The sequence below is a fragment of the Perca flavescens genome, chromosome 13 (assembly GCF_004354835.1).
Source record: "Perca flavescens isolate YP-PL-M2 chromosome 13, PFLA_1.0, whole genome shotgun sequence".
Lineage (NCBI taxonomy): Eukaryota > Metazoa > Chordata > Actinopteri > Perciformes > Percidae > Perca > Perca flavescens.
Window position 1 is genome coordinate 34,128,366 of NC_041343.1, and position 16,276 is coordinate 34,144,641.

At 40.9% G+C, this 16,276-nt stretch overlaps 1 protein-coding gene and 1 pseudogene across 1 annotated transcript in view; both read left to right on the forward strand.

The window, feature by feature from the left end:
- The window catches only part of LOC114566296 (basic proline-rich protein-like), a 173,326-nt pseudogene extending 164,281 nt beyond the window's left edge, over positions 1 to 9,045 (forward strand).
- The window catches only part of LOC114566763 (uncharacterized), a 94,001-nt gene that overhangs the window by 67,635 nt on the left and 10,090 nt on the right, over positions 1 to 16,276 (forward strand). The window lies entirely within an intron of this gene.

Sequence of the window (16,276 nt, forward strand, 5' to 3'; positions counted from 1 at the left end):
ACACAACACATGAGGCACAGAGCCAAAAGTATGAGGAAACCATCTACCGATGCTTTCCTTACATATCTGTAAAAAGAAGCTGGCACAGAGCCAGAAGTTTAAGGAAACAGAATTCCAGTCAAGCAGGTGACATGTTCCGGGACCTCTCTACATAGTTGGAGTTCTCAGTGTAAAAAAAAAGAGTTGGAGATTAATTGTGGAATTTATTTTCTATGCAATTAAACTTGATATGATTGATATGAGGAACACATCAGGTGACGCTGTCATGACAAATGACAAACATCAAACTTCTATCTAATATATTACTAATTATTGAAATAAAAAATACTTTAGCGGACACAAGCTAGCATTAGTTTAGCCCTTCTGTTGTTCTCGGGGAAAATTTGACCCGTTTTCAAAGTTTTTTATATCAGAAATATGGGTTTCTTTCAACCAAATTGCCCCAAAATAACATAGATGCATGCATGTATGTTGTATGGAAACTAGAACTGGAACATTGTTCGCAGGTAAAATGTATTGATTACTTGTGTTTTATTCAATTTTATAGCATTTGAAAAATTTGTTTTTTTAATGGTTTCAAAACAGCATCCTGACCAAAACTTTGACATGTATCAGTCTGTGGTTGTCTACTTAACATCCTCTAATCTTAATTAGTCAAAATAATTTATGATTTCAGCTTTTTTCAACTCAAAAAGTAGGTATAATGCCATTTAAATTAGGTTTATTGATCATGAATTAAAAAGCTTTGAGAAAAGTGCCAAAAAACCTTTTTAAAGCGTCAACTAATTGGGACAAAAAGCGAGTTAGATATTTTTTTCTTCAAAGTTTTTGTCACTTTTTTTCAAAGTTTGTCGCTTATTTGAATTTTTTGTCACTTTTCACTATTCTTCCTCTTTTATATAGAATTTTTTTTTCTACCCAAAATTATTTGCGCTGGTTAGGCAGTACATGGCTTTATAATACTCTCCAAAGGGGGGAAAATTATTGAAAAAAGATTGAGAACCACTGGTTTAGTCCATACAAACAATTCTGGGTCCTTTTTTAGCTTATACATAAATTATATTTCTTTTTTGCGCCAAAAACAACGTTCATGCTTATGACACCATTGTCTATTGTGTAGCTAATTCTATACAACTAGCTACTAAAAGACTGGAGGCTGCATTCAAAAAAAAAAAATATATATATATGCAGATAAGACAAAATGTATGTTATTTACAAATACTGAAAGGGTCTCCGAGTATGAGCACCTTTTTATATGGATTGATCCAGTAGCGATTTCTTTAAGACTGCAAGGGAAGCTCAGCTTCCCCTAAAATGTCTAAAATGTAATGGTCAAATATGTACTATTATGTTAAAATTTTATTGACTAAACTGCGTTAGAATATGTTAATTTCGAAGACAAATTGGTTCAGAATTGGCTGACTTGATTTTCTTCTCATACATTCCTGTAGCATCTCAGTGCATTTCCCTGTTGAAGCCTAGTGTCTGTTGACTTCAATGGGACTGCTTTGACAGCGCTTTGAAACTAGATGGTCATTGGATAAATGCTGCGATTATGTCCCGCCCACGGACGCTCAGCGTCTCTGGGGGTCAATGGAGCAGTGGGCTCTGCGTGGTGATTGGAGGGTCTGTCGAAGGACTGTATCTCTTTTTGATTGACAGCGATTTTGTACTATAAAAAGATTTAATTTTTCCTCATTTCCCAAAACACATAATAACACTTGAGGCACAGAGCCAAAAGTATGAGGAAACCATCTACCGATACTTTCCTTACATGTCTGTAAGAAGAAGCTGGCACAGAGCCAGAAGTATAAGGAAACAGAATTTCAGTCAAGCACGTGACATGTTCCGGGACCTCTCTACGTAATTGGAGTTCTCAGTGTTAAACCCAAAGTTACGCCCTTCTGTCAGACAAAGCAGGTGGAGAACTGAATGTGACTTTGCAGCTTTTTTTTAGAAAAGTCACCTAACTGCTGTGTGTTTGTGTGTGTGTGTGTGAGTTGTGGTGTGCTGTAGGTTGTGTTTCGGACACGTCAGGTAAATAGATGAATTGGTTCAACAGCTTGAATGGTACGGCCCCCTGCACACCGCGTATACACAGCAGTGAATGGTTGTCTCGCTGACACCAAATGTCTCTGCCACAACCCTGTATTCTGCACAGGTGTCCAACTTGTACAATGCTACCTCTCTCCATTTAGCCAAAGAACTTAACTTCTAAACTCTTGGATTTAGCAAGACGGTTTGCAATCTACAACCATGCGTAATGTCAACTGGTGACCAAACTACACTCTGTGTCGGCTTCTTCTTATACTTTAATCAAGTGTTTTGTGTTTTGATGCCTTCACCTAACTGCTGAGTGGCAGCAGCCGGGGTCTGAGAAGAGTGCGAAAATATTTGTGGAATTTGTTTCTATACAATTAAACATGTTATGATTGATATGAGGAACACATTCAGGCAATGCTGTCACATGACATCACTGAACCAACTAGTTTTTTATGGAAACGGACTTTCACTTTTGTTTTCCCTGAAACCTTCTCCTCATACTGTGAAACATGTTTATTTCTGCTGTGAACTTTCGATGTTTTAAGATGGGGGGAGAGTGGTGACTGAGGAACTGCAGTTCAGCTGCAGAGCTGCTTCAATAACACACATGACAAATATCAAACTTATATCTAATATATTACTAATTACTTAAATAAAAAATACTTTAACGGACACAAGCTAGCATTAGATTAGCCCTCCTGTTGTCAAATTGTAAAATTTTAGCCATTTTCAAAAAGAATTATATTAGAATTATGGGTTTGGTATGGAAACTAGATACATTGTTCGCAAAAATCGTAAAATGTATTGATTACTTGTGTTTCATTTAGTTTTATAGCATTTGAAAAACTTTTTTTAATGGTTTCAAAACAGCATCCTGACAAACTTTGACATGTATCAGTCTGTGGTTGTCCCCCTAACATCGTCTGATCTTAATTAGTCAAAAGAATTCATAATGTCTGCTTTTTTCAACTCAAAAAGTAAATATAATGTAATATAAATGCAGTTTATTGATCATGAATTAAAATGCGTTGATAAAAGTGACAAAAAAAGACTTTTTTTAAATGTGAAATAATAGTTCACGGTTGACGGGAAGACAACACAAGGGTTAATTCAGTATCAGGACAATCACTTCACTTTATGAAGCAGCACAAAAGTCTGAGGGCTAGATTTACTAACACTAGCGCAGTTTGCGCTGCGTCTGTTTATGCGAGTTCGGTAATAGCGCACGCTATGCTTCCACATTTTGCGTAGTATTTATCAACCCTGACACCCATCAGCCAATCAGCGTCTTTCTCCGCCCACTATACCGTAAATTGCGCTGTAGTGAAGCGGTACTTGTGCTATGATACGGCTGAGTGCAGACTGAGATATTCCCACTGCTGATGCTATGACTGTTTGAAATGATCCTGATATATGTGTAATGTAGTGAGTTTAACAACTGCTGAATGGGATGTGAACGCTGGGTGGGAGATTCAGTTTCATTTTTGATTTCTTCCAGTTGCTCTAATATTGCACGGCTGCTTGATCTGTAACGCTAAATGATGTTGAGTTCACTGACAAAGTGTGATTCTTATGTTAAAAACATTTTCAGCCTCGCCTATGTCTTCGTCTTGCTCAAATGACTGTTGCCATTTCACCAGTTTCATAAAGGTCTACGAGGAAACTCGACTGCGGCTGGTTCAGACCTGCTTTTAAGAGGCGGAGAATTTCCCCCGCAGAATAGAGACGCGCTCTTACTGACAGTCTTTGTAAATACCACAGAATATATAATTAGGTTCACTTTGCCAAAACCAAACCAAACCCAGACACCCAATTCGTAATACTGTAAAAATATAAATATAATATTTTTATATTATGTATTTCAATAATTTCATCAGTGGGCCATATGCTCCATCACCATGTTACTGCCTTCTGTGATATAGTGACCTAACACTCTTTGTGTTTACAACTTTACCTTTTATTTTTTCTTTGTGTGGCAGAAGGGTACGTGTCCCTCTAGAGGTACTCTGGAGGACTGCAGGGGGTACATGTCCCCGTAGGGGTAATCTGGAGGACTGCAGGGGGTATGTGTCCCTGTAGGGGTACTCTGGAGGACTGCAGGGGGTACATGTCCCCGTAGGGGTAATCTGGAGGACTGCAGGGGGTATGTGTCCCTGTAGGGGTACTCTGGAGGACTGCAGGGGGTACATGTCCCCGTAGGGGTAATCTGGAGGACTGCAGGGGGTATGTGTCCCCCGTAGGGGTACTCTGGAGGACTGCAGGGGGTATGTGTCCGTATGTTTTATTTGGTTTTCATTAACAAGCATAGTGTGCGCACGCTGTGCATAAGCCTAGCAGCATTTTACTAATGCTCTGTTAAAATAACAATAAAATGCTGCGTTGACTTTAGACCAGGTTTTTGTTGGTCAATGGTGCGATCACTTCCCGCTGCCTCAAGATATTAATACACCCAGAATGCACCTGAACACATCTCTTTGTAAGACCAGCATGACCAGAATGCACCTGAACACACCTCCCTGTAAGACCAGCATGCCCAGAATGCACCTGAACACACCTCCCTGTAAGACCAGCACGCCCAGAATGCACCTGAACACACCTCCCTGTAAGACCAGCACGCCCAGAATGCACCTGAACACACCTCCATGTAAGAACAGCACGCCCATGGGCTACAAATGGGCACAGGAGCATTTGCTATTTAAACAACGTGAGCGCTGGACATGAAACTGACAACTGCGTCGGGCTTTTTGGCTTTTTGTACAGGAACAAATCCTGCTTCCCTATATCTTGCAAATAATAAAATTGTGGATGATACTCTTGCCCATTTTTGATTATGGAGATGTGATTTATAGACATATAAATATAAATCCTCAAAGTTAAAACCCCTAGATTCGATCTAACACTCTGCCCTTAGATTTATTAGTGGGAATGCTGTTCAACAGCATTCCACCTATTGTTATTCGTTTTTTTATTGGGGGAATGCTGTTCTACAGCATTCCACCTATTGTTATTCGTGTCGGCCATTTTGTTTATTATTCTTTTTATTCCATACGTTTTTTGGCTCTCTGTAACCTCTGCATATTTTCACCTATTTAAACCATTAAACTTTTCAAATGTTCAGCTCTTTCAGCTAATGATGTGACTTCTTCAACTTTTTTTCTACTATTTATACTTTTTAAAATATTCAACTTTTTAACACTTTTTTTAACATTGAAGTCAATGAGAGCAGACTTCAACTCCTTAAAATCTTCTTCCGCTCCCAAAAGTTTCAGCTCCTTCATACTTTCACCTACAGATGCCAAACAAACTTTAAAATGTTCACAAAATATTCAGCTATCCAAACTTATCTTTTCAGTTTGATATCTTTTACAGTTTTTGTGAAAACGCTGTTTAAGTTTAGTGATTATTTCAGGAAATTTTATCGATTAAACAGAGTGTGTATTGCGCTTGCTAGAGTGGATGATGTCACAGCTAGTGGGTGAAGCTTCGAAAAAATTATCTTAGTTCCTTGTCTATAAACTGCTCTCAAGCCCACAATATCTACTTGTCATACACAATTTATACATCAAAACGTAGGTATTTTTGTCTAGTTTCAGAAAAGTTATGTCAGTTATGCGATACGTCTCATACTTTTGGCTAAGCGAGCTTCCAAATGACGAGAGTTGAAAATATTTCTCCATCCGCTCTCATGTTAACAATCCTTTATATTTCCCAGTGAAAGGCACAGCGAACCACTATTTTAAATCACTGATATGCCCACATTTCTAAGTTTATCAACATAAATTTTATACCGATACGTTCACAAAGTCCTTGTGGTGCTCAGGATCACGTCATTTGACTGATAGCAGTTATAGTTTGCCAGTCCGAGGCTTTGTTTGAGAGCTTGCTCTCAGTGTCTGAAGTGCTGGCGTGTACTACAGGAGACATATTAAGAGCAGGTGCGATCGTTATCAGATCAAAGAGATGTTTATAAACATGGCCCAGGCCCTTAGTAACCATGACAACCCTTTCACAGACAGTCTACTGATTACTCCAGGCTTGCTGTAGGAGTCAACTAACTAGACTAACTATGATTACCAGGCTATATCATTTGCGTTCCACTTCTGTCTGTCTGTCTGTCTGTCTGTCTGTCTCCTTATCTGTCTGTCTCCCTCCCTCCTGTCTCCCTCTCTTTCTCTATGCCTCCCTTCCTCCTTTCTCTTTTCTCTCTCCTTCCATCACTCCTTCTCTGTCTGTCTCTCTCTCTCCCTCCCTTCCTCTCTTTCACTCCATCTCTCCCTTCCTTCTTCTGTCTCTCCCTCCAGGGTCATTTGTGATTTCATCCATGTATATAGCCCGTTTCTTTTCAGGCAATATATCAGCTCAGCTCTTTAGGGTCATGCTTGTTTGTTCTACGCAATGGATATGGCTGATAATAATACAAAGTCTTTAAACTTTTAGCCTTTTTAGTCAATTTTAGTCAAAGTTGCTATCTTTCTTTTCCTCTCCTCTCTTTCCTCTCTCTCTCCTTCTCTCTTTATTCTCTTTCTCTCCTCTCTCTTCTCTCTTCTCGTCTCTTCTCTCTTCTCGTCTCGTCTCTCCTGCTCTCCTTTCTTCTCTCTTTCTCTCTCTTTCCTCTCTTTCTTCTTGTTCAGACCCATTCTTTTCACCCAATATATTTCACATCTCAGCTAGATTGATGCTTTTTCGTTCTATGCAGTGTATATATCTGATAATAATAAAAATATTTCTTCTTTCAGCCTTTTCAACTTTCATCTATAACAGTATTACAGTATTAATTTGTTTCATATTTCTGCATATGTGAGTCATTATCAGTTAGAAAATCTACTCAGACCTCACAATGTTCTACACATGTTGTCATTATTCAACCTTTAAAGCAAACAGTTCAGTTTAGCATAAACTTTTAACTTTTTAATGAAATTCATACTTTTTTTTCAACGATTTCCGCTTTTTCAACTTTTTTCACTACTTCAACTTCTTACGGATTTAAGCTATTCAACCAGTTTAGCTTTAGCAATTCAGCTATTCAGCATTCCCACGCATTTTCTGCAGGAAATGCATTTTCTAGTTTATTCTTAATTTTATTCCGTACGTTTTTTGGCTCTGCGTAACTTCTGCTTACTTTCACCTATTTAAACCATTCAACTTTTCAAATGTTCCGCTCTTTCAGCTAATGATGGGACTTCTTCAACTTTTTTTCTACTATTTATACTTTTTAAAATATTAAGCTTTTTAACACTTTTTTTTAACATTGAAGTCAATGAGAGCATGCTTCAACTCCTTAAAATCTTATACTTTCACTTACAGACGCCAAACACACTAAAATGTTCACAAAATATTCAGCTATCCAAACGTATCTTTTCAGTTTGATATCTTTTACAGTTTTTGTTAAAAAGCTGTTTAAGTTTAGTGATCATTTCAGGAAATTTTATCGATTAAACAGAGTGTGTATGTGGCTGGTTAGAGTGATGATGTCATCGCTCAGAGGGTGAAGCTTCAAAAAAATTATCTTAGTTCCTTCTTTATGAATTGCTCATACACCCACAATTTTTACTTGTCATACACAATTTATACATCAAAACGTAGGTATTTTTGTCTAGTTTCAGAAAATCTGGACCAATTATAGATCAAATTGGTCCTCCTTCTAGCATGACACAGCACTTTTTCATTACAATCACAGATAGGAAGAGAACATCAACAACATGTTACAATTGGTTTGATTTACAATATATTGTCTGCATTTTATGCAGGAAATGCATTTTCTAGTTACAGATACAATTTATAACACTCACCACTGTCTTTTGTATATTATGACTGGTTGGCCATTTCTTGAACTGAGGCATTTTGTATTACATTTCCATATTCCATATGTAAATTAATGGCTTTTACTTGAGGTCCCTAATAGTCCCAATATTTAAAAAAGATATTCCGACATGTTCCTAAATTTTAGTCTTTTTTTTCTCAAAATATTCCAACTTCAAATCAAAGAATTCTCTCAGTGACAATAAACAATAATTTCCCGACACAATATCATTACACTCAGGACTCAGACACATTATCACAAACTCGTATTTAATATTTTTAATTCAAATTCTTAAAAACAATAGAGATGGCAGCAGCCCAAATTGCACGAGCGCTTAGCGTCGTCAACGCCACGCCCTCCATGATTCGGCTTGACCAGGTCAACTGAGAGAGAGAGACAGAGAGAGAGACGTTACATGTGCAGCAAGAATTTTGTTTCCAATATCCAAATGTCAGTTTTAACCAAATTATGTCTGTAAAGTTACCGCCATCGCCGCCATCGCCGCCATCGCCGCCATTGCCGCCATTGCCGCCATTGCCGCCATCGCTGCCATCGCCACCTTTTCCGCCATTGCGACTTTTGTCACCACCTTTGCCGCCACCTTTGCCGCCACCTTTGCCGCCACCTTTGCCACCACCTTTGCCACCGCTAAACCAGCTGCCACAGCCACCACCGCCACCACCACCGCCACCGCCACCACCGCCACCACCGCCACCACCGCCGCCACCACCGCCACCCGCCGCCGCCACCGCCTCCGCCACCGCCGCCACCACCGCCACCACCGCCACCACCCCTGCCACCGCCACCGCCACCACCACCGCCACCACCGCCACCACCCCTGCCACCACCGCCGCAGCCACCGCCACCACCACCGCTGCCGCTGCCGCCACCACCACCACCGCTGCCGCCACCGCTACCTCCGCCACCGCTGCAACCACCGCTGCCACCATAGCCACTACCGCCGTCAAAGAAGGTGCCATTGCCGCCATTCTTCTGGACAGACAGACACACAGACAGACAGAGAGTACATATAAATGTTTCCTTGTTGAATCAACATTATGAAAAATGTAATCCTTTTAATATCTTGAATTAAAAAAAAAGAAAAACTGTTTAATAGTTTCATGTTTCAGGTCCAGACAGGAAGCTGCAGCAGTGCATGCTGGTTACCTGGTATGTCGGGACTGCTGCCGGCTGAGAGCTGAACACTGCGGAGAAAAAAGTCACATGATCGTCAGGTGTCGGTCGCAGGTGACAAAATCACAGATTTAAATTATGTGGAAATGTAAATTAGAGAAGGATGGGAAACAGTTTTAACATGACTTTAAAATCGACATCCCCGAGCCAACATGATTATGTTAACATTAATTAGCTCGTTCTTATTTCCTAACTGCCTCAAGAAACAGAGAAGAGAAGGGGTGCTGTGTCTGTATCTATACACCCTCCCCAGCCGGGCTAGGTGAACGCTGCATCTCCTAACTATAAGCTTTATCAAAGAGGAGAGTTTTAAGTTTACTCTTAAATGTGGTGACAGTGTCTGCCTCCCTAATACAGACTGGGAGCTGGTCCCACAGGAGAGGAGCCTGATAGCTGAAGGCTCTGGCTCCCATTCTACTTTTAGAGACTCTAGGAACCACAAGTAGCTCATGTAACGGTAGGTTTCCACACAGCAGAATTTTGCTGTGCTCTCATTGAGGTTGAATGGAGATGAAATTCACCCTGATTGAGATTGAATGAGAGTGAATCGCCAAGGGGAGCAAAATAAAGTTGACGAAAGTTTAACTTTATTCAAATGAGGACCACTCGAGAACCAATCAGGTCCGTGTGTTTGTGTTTGGAGGCGGGAGTTACAAACAAAGTCTGACCAAGATGGCAGAGATTATCAGAGCTTTACCATGACAATTTTCATGTGATTAAAATGTTTCTACACGAACATCGGTACTTTTATCAACACGAATTGTTATTTATATGACACACGAACTTAGTTAGGGCACATACACCACTAAATAGATCACTGTATATGTTAGTTTAAACACTCAACACTAAACTTTTCAGCTAGCCGACAGGCTAATTGCTAGCATATTCAGACATTGGATTTCATTGTAAGCATAGCAAGGCAGCTAAGCTACATAGCCAAATTACCAGAGCATTTATGAGCTAACATTTTACCAATGGTTTGCTGCTGTGCATTTTTGCCGCCCTAGCTACGATAGCAATGATAGCTTTACTAGCAAACTACCTGCTAGCTACCTATGCTACCTAGCTTCAACCCTCTCTGCTAGCTGCCTAACAGCCTCTGTTCAGTTGCGGTCTTGCGTGTTGTTTTTGCGACCACCCCCCCCAAGGCAAAATTTCGCTGGCCAACATTTGCAAGGTGTTTCACTGTGTGGAAACCTACCGTTACTCTGCATTCTGGGAGCGCAGTGCTCTAGTGGGACAATAAGGTACTAAGAGCTCTTCTATGTATGATGGTGATTGACCATTTAGAGCTTTGTAGGTCAGGAGGAGGATTTTAAATTCAATCCTGGATTCAACAGGAAGCCAATGCAGAGAAGCTAAAACAGGAGAAATATGATCTCTTTTCTTAGTTCTTGTGAGAACACGTGCTGCAGCATTCTGGATCAGATGGAGAGTCTTAAGGGTTTTATTTGAGCAACCTGAATTACCTAAATTAAACAATAAAGCAGATTTGAGTAAGTTTTTGCTGGAGCAGCAAACTAGCGTCCGTGACAGTGGAGCACCGGAAGTGAGACAACACGCTTAGCGTGAACGTCAGCACCGGACAGTGGCCATTCATAGTGTTACGTCTCCTTAAATGTTACGTGTTCATGTCAAAATTCTCCTCCCTGCCAAGCCGGAGGTGGTCTCTACATCTTGATATCTAGGTTGGGACTCTGTGACCTACCTGGGAGCTTTGGCTTCTCTCCGGGGGGCACCGTCTGGATCCCCTGTTGCCAGGGATGATTCAGGCAGGGCCCCGGTTGCCCGGGTTGCCCCTGTTGCCATAGTTGCCCCTGTTGTCCTGGTTGTCCCAGTTGCCACGGTTGCCCCAGTTGCCCCTGCTGACACGGTTGACCTGGTTGCCACGGTTGACCCGGTTGCCACGGTTGACCCGGTTGACCCGGTTGCCCGTGCTGCCCCAGTTGACCCGGTTGACCTTGTTGCCCTGGTTGCCCCTGCTGCCCCTGCTGCCCCGGTTGACCTGGTTGCCCTGGTTGCCCCTGCTGACCCAGTTGCCCCTGCTGACACGGTGGACCCGGTTGCCACGGTTGACCCGGTTGACCCGGTTGACCCGGTTGCCACGGTTGACCCGGTTGCCCTGATTGCCCCTGTTGCCCCAGTTGCCCTGGTGGTCCCAGTTGCCCCTGCTGACACGGTTGCCCTGGTGGTCCCAGTTGCCCCTGCTGACACAGTTGCCACGGTTGCACCAGTTGCCCCCGTGGTCCTATGAGGTGGTTGTGGTCTCCTCCATCTGTGTAGGTCAGAGTGAATGTCTGCTGGGGAGACTCCTGTGGGGGCTGTTTCTCTTCCATGGTAACCTTCAATAACAAATAGAAACATGTCCCTTACACAGATTAAGTTTTTGACGCAATTCAAACAGGATCTCTTCGCGTTCACTACCGGACACATTTTTACTAAAATAAAGTCTAGTGGACACAGGAAGGGGCGGGACTTCGTTGTTACATACCATAATTAAAAACAGTGCAGTATATATATGTATACATGTACTTGTATACATACAGTATATAGACGTATCTATACATTTACTTATATACATGTACTTATATATGTATACATGCACTTACAGTTGACTATCACTGCCTTTGTGCAGCGTGAAAATATCACGAATCAACATTATGAAAAATGTAATCCTTTTATATCTTTAAAAAGTGTTTAAAACGTTCATGTTTCCTGTCCAGACAGGAAGCAGCAGCAGTGCATGTTGGGTACCTGGTGTGGCGATCTGGGGAAGGCTGCCGGCTGAGAGCCGAACCCTGTGGAGAGAAAACCAAAAAGGTCACATGATCAGATCCACCGGGTAACGGTAACATGGCGCCGTAACGCAGGAAGTGAGGTTCATACAGTTGGTGCTGCTTGAAATGCACAAAATCTTTAGTTGCTATTGGATCTTTGGTGGAACGTAAAAACCCAAGTCGTAGTATTTCCAGAATAAAGTTGTTGATATTATCATATTTTAACACTCTATTATCATCCTTATAGATCTGAGTGAATTGAAGAGTTGTTTTGATGATAAAACTTCCCAATAATACTTCTTAAACTCTGACAAACCTGCAGGGTAGCCTGGGGGCGAGTACGGAGGAGGGTTGTCATTATTCATCTGAACGGATGGATAGATAGATAGATAGATAGATAGATAGATAGATAGATAGATAGATAGATCTGAGAGAGGAAAGCAGAAATAGTTATCATGTATTATTGAGGAAAAATTAATCTGTTTGTTTATTTATTCTTAAACAGGTTCAGGTTCATATATAGCCTAATATAATCAAACCGTTATTAATTGTTATTATAAACTAAAGCATTAGACGCTATAAACATATATAAACAATATGAGTCAAATCTTTCTACAGAGTTGAGTTCGCAGCTCTATGCCAGACTCCCTCCATAAGTCTCTCATTTTAGTGTTTTCATGCACACCATTAACAATTACCACCGGAAGAAAATAAGATTTAGGATATTGTACAAAGACAAAGGTTCCACTCTTTCATTCGGCTAACATAAAATTCACCACGCTACGTGGATTTTAAAGATATTAACACTTTTAGACGTTTTCTCTGATGTTATCTAACGTGAGGTTTAAGCATTAATAGCAGGAGCGCGCACTGATGCCGATTCAAAGAAATGTGGACTTAACGTGAAACAGCTGTTACTTGTTCAACTATCAAATCAGAATTAACCAAAAACGTAAAAATATATAAATAAGTTATTAAACAATGTCCCGTGAAACATTTGATTCCTAAAAGTCTCCAGTACTTATTCAATGGTTCATTTTTTCAGTGGAGTCTGGCTCAGAATCTGAACTTACCTTCAGTTATATGAAGAACTTTAAAATGTCAAATCATTATTCTCTCTCTCTCTCTGCTGTCTCGCTCCGCTGATGGGAGGATCGATTGTGCGCGAGGAAACGGCACCTGCACGAGGACAATTAAGGTGGTGTCTCTCTCCCTCTCTCTCTCTCTCTCGTGTGTGTGTGTGTGTGTGTGATTAGCAGCTAATATTACGGAACATAACAGGTTTGTGTGTGTATGGCCTTGAAGATTTAGTGATCTAAGACTGCAGGTTTAAATCTGACTTTGCACAAACAGTGAAAAGTGAATTTCTGATAATTTTCAACTTTTAGAAGATCTTTAAAATAAAAAGAAAGGCAGAATCACACATCTAAATGTGTTATAAGATCTGAACAGACCTTTATATTTCACTGCTTACAATTGACTGAATTATTGAACCCTAAAATGACTTTTCATGGCTGTTTTTGGTAAATATTCTGTATGTTTTGTGCAGCGTGCGTTGTACGGATGTATTACTGTAAGAGACCGGTATATATGTACTTAATACTTTTAAATGGCAAACAGCGCCCCCAAAATCCCTCTTGCGGCCGAAAATATATGACATCCGTAGTGATAAGAACTACCATAGAGAATGAATGGGAAAAGTTAAGGGAGCCAATCTCTACTTTTCATGTGAAATAGGTCCAAAGTGGATCCGATTCCAAACTGGACGGAAACATCGGTGTTTGTTACTACTTTTATATGATGCAGAATTAAATTTAATCGTCTACTATCCTTATTTAGACAGTTGTTAACATTCGCTATATCAGATATATAAGGACATCCCCGTCGCCGGTGTTTCTATGAGGTTTCCGTAGTGTAGTGGTTATCACGTTCGCCTAACACGACGGGGCCAGTCGCGTATAAGTGTAGAAGACTTTCTCGTAAAAAAGAAAAAAAGAAAAAAAAGATTTTTTCCTGACCGGAAGCCTCTCCAAAAGAACAGGGTTCGAATCCCCCCTTACCCAAAAACATTGTCCTGTATTTAGTTCAGAATATTATGCTACAGCATGTCTGTATTACACAAAACAATTATATATAAAGTTTTTAACCATTTAATGTTAAATTTAATTCAATATGTTTCTGAAAAATTATGTGGCAACAATATGATAAGACCTTGTGATTTTAAGGTCATGACAATAATACTTTTACATGCTGCTAGTGGTAAAAGTTGAATTGAATAGTATACTACCATATAATGATACAAAATTCCAAAGCAATGTATATTTTTATACGTATAATTTTATTTCATTTTCTATCACTTTTACTTCCTCAATCAAATATCAAATATCAATAAGTCATAGTAATGCTCCCAAGATATTTCATAAAGAACAACATCATTCTTAAACACAAAATAAAAACTGACATTGACACATTGCTTATTTATATAATTCAAATGTTATATATAAAACAAATTAACAACTAAATATGGGTATACATTTACGGAATAATTTATTATTAAAATATTACACATTTACACACGTGGAGGGCACACGAGAGTGCATGTAAAGGTGCTGAGAGACTATGTGAGGATGATGATGATGATGATGATGATGATGATGAATCAGACCAGACATCCAGTGAAGGTGAATACAGTTAAATTAAACTAAAGATCATAATTGCTTGGCTATGAAAACAGAAGAAACAGTCCTGACAATGCCCAGTGGTGTGTCTTGTGTGCGTGAGTGTGTGCGTGTGTGTGCGTGTGAGAGGATATATTTGTCGTCTGGTGGGTCAGCAGTCCATTTGTCTGTCTTCTCTTTGAATCTTTGTGTCTCTCAGCCTCATAGAAGTCCGACAGTTTGAACTCCCCCCAGGTCATCTCCTTCCCCATGCCCTGTGCCTTGTAGGGGGAGAACACTCTGGAGGGGCAGTAGATGTATATCCCTGGTACCCCGGGGAAGCTGTCATGTACAGTATCTGAGGGCTTTAGGGGTTGATGACCTGAACCTCCACAGGCGACCTGTTGGAAGCTGCACTGCTGACTTCCTGTTCGCCCTCTCCTCTGACTCCATCTACAACTTCAGCTGACTGTAGGCTAAACAGTTCCTGGTCATCTTTTTCTGCTGCTGCTGCTGCTTGATGATGATGATGTTCTTGTTGTTGTTGTTGTTGTTGTTGTTGTTGTTGTTGTTTAACCAGGATGTCTGACCCAATCCGCTCCACTGTAGACCGGCTCAGAGACTCCTCCTAGTGCGGAGCAACAGGTGGAGGGTTGAGAATGGCAGGAGCATATATTTATTATATAGTTTCTTACCAAACTCGGACAAAACATGCATCAAAAAATTTTTGTGGATTGTGTGAAGAGTTATTTGAAATAAATTCAGTTAAAAAAACAGTTCAATTTGCTACATTTATTATATATTATATTCCCCCATAGTCTTGACATTTTGCATAGGGTAACTGATAACTAATGCAACCTTATTAAGCCTATTAAGCCTATTAAGCTTGACCATTACCTGGTCTGTAGGAGGATGGTAGGTAGGTCATTTGAATGACCTGTATCCATGAAAGACTGCCTCTGGTAGCAGCTGTGTGCTGGGACCGCTGGGACCGGAGCCCTGCTGAAAGACCACTCCAGCTGTGTGATCAGCACCACTCCAACTGGATCTTCACTGGTCTCCTGCAATACAGCATCACATATAGTGATTTAGTCAGTTTAAGTCTACAGATCAAAATAGTTTGCATTCATTTGCTATTGGGTCATATTACTCTCAAATGCAATTATACACATGTTCACTGTGTAAATCCCTACATGCTAAATAGAGCAACCAACAATCACAATAACCTGTCACACATAAGATACATAATAGATATGTGACATTTTTAAAAAGTTGTAAGCTAAATGAGGAACAATTCAATTTCCTCACAATTTTAAACACATTAACACTGCAAGTGTCAGACTGAGCAGAATATGGAGCATGCAGGAGACAGACTGGGGCAACAGCCTCCCTATGTAAGAAGAAAGGGCATTAGAGTGTGGGGTGCTTAGGGGGTGAGGAAAGGGCATTAGAGTGTGGGGTGCTTAGGGGGTGAGGAAAGGGCATTAGAGTGTGGGGTGCTGAGGGGGTGAGGAAAGGAAAGGGCATTAGAGTGTGGGGTGCTTAGGGGGGGTGAGGAAAGGGCATTAGAGTGTGGGGTGCTGAGGGGGTGAGGAAAGGGCATTAGAGTGTGGGGTGCTGAGGGGGTGAGGAAAGGGCATTAGAGTGTGGGGTGCTGAGGGGGTGAGGAAAGGGCATTAGAGTGTGGGGTGCTTAGGGGGTGAGGAAAGGGCATTAGAGTGTGGGGTGCTGAGGGGGTGAGGAAAGGGCATTAGAGTGTGGGGTGCTGAGGGGGTGAGGAAAGGGCATTAGAGTGTGGGGTGCTG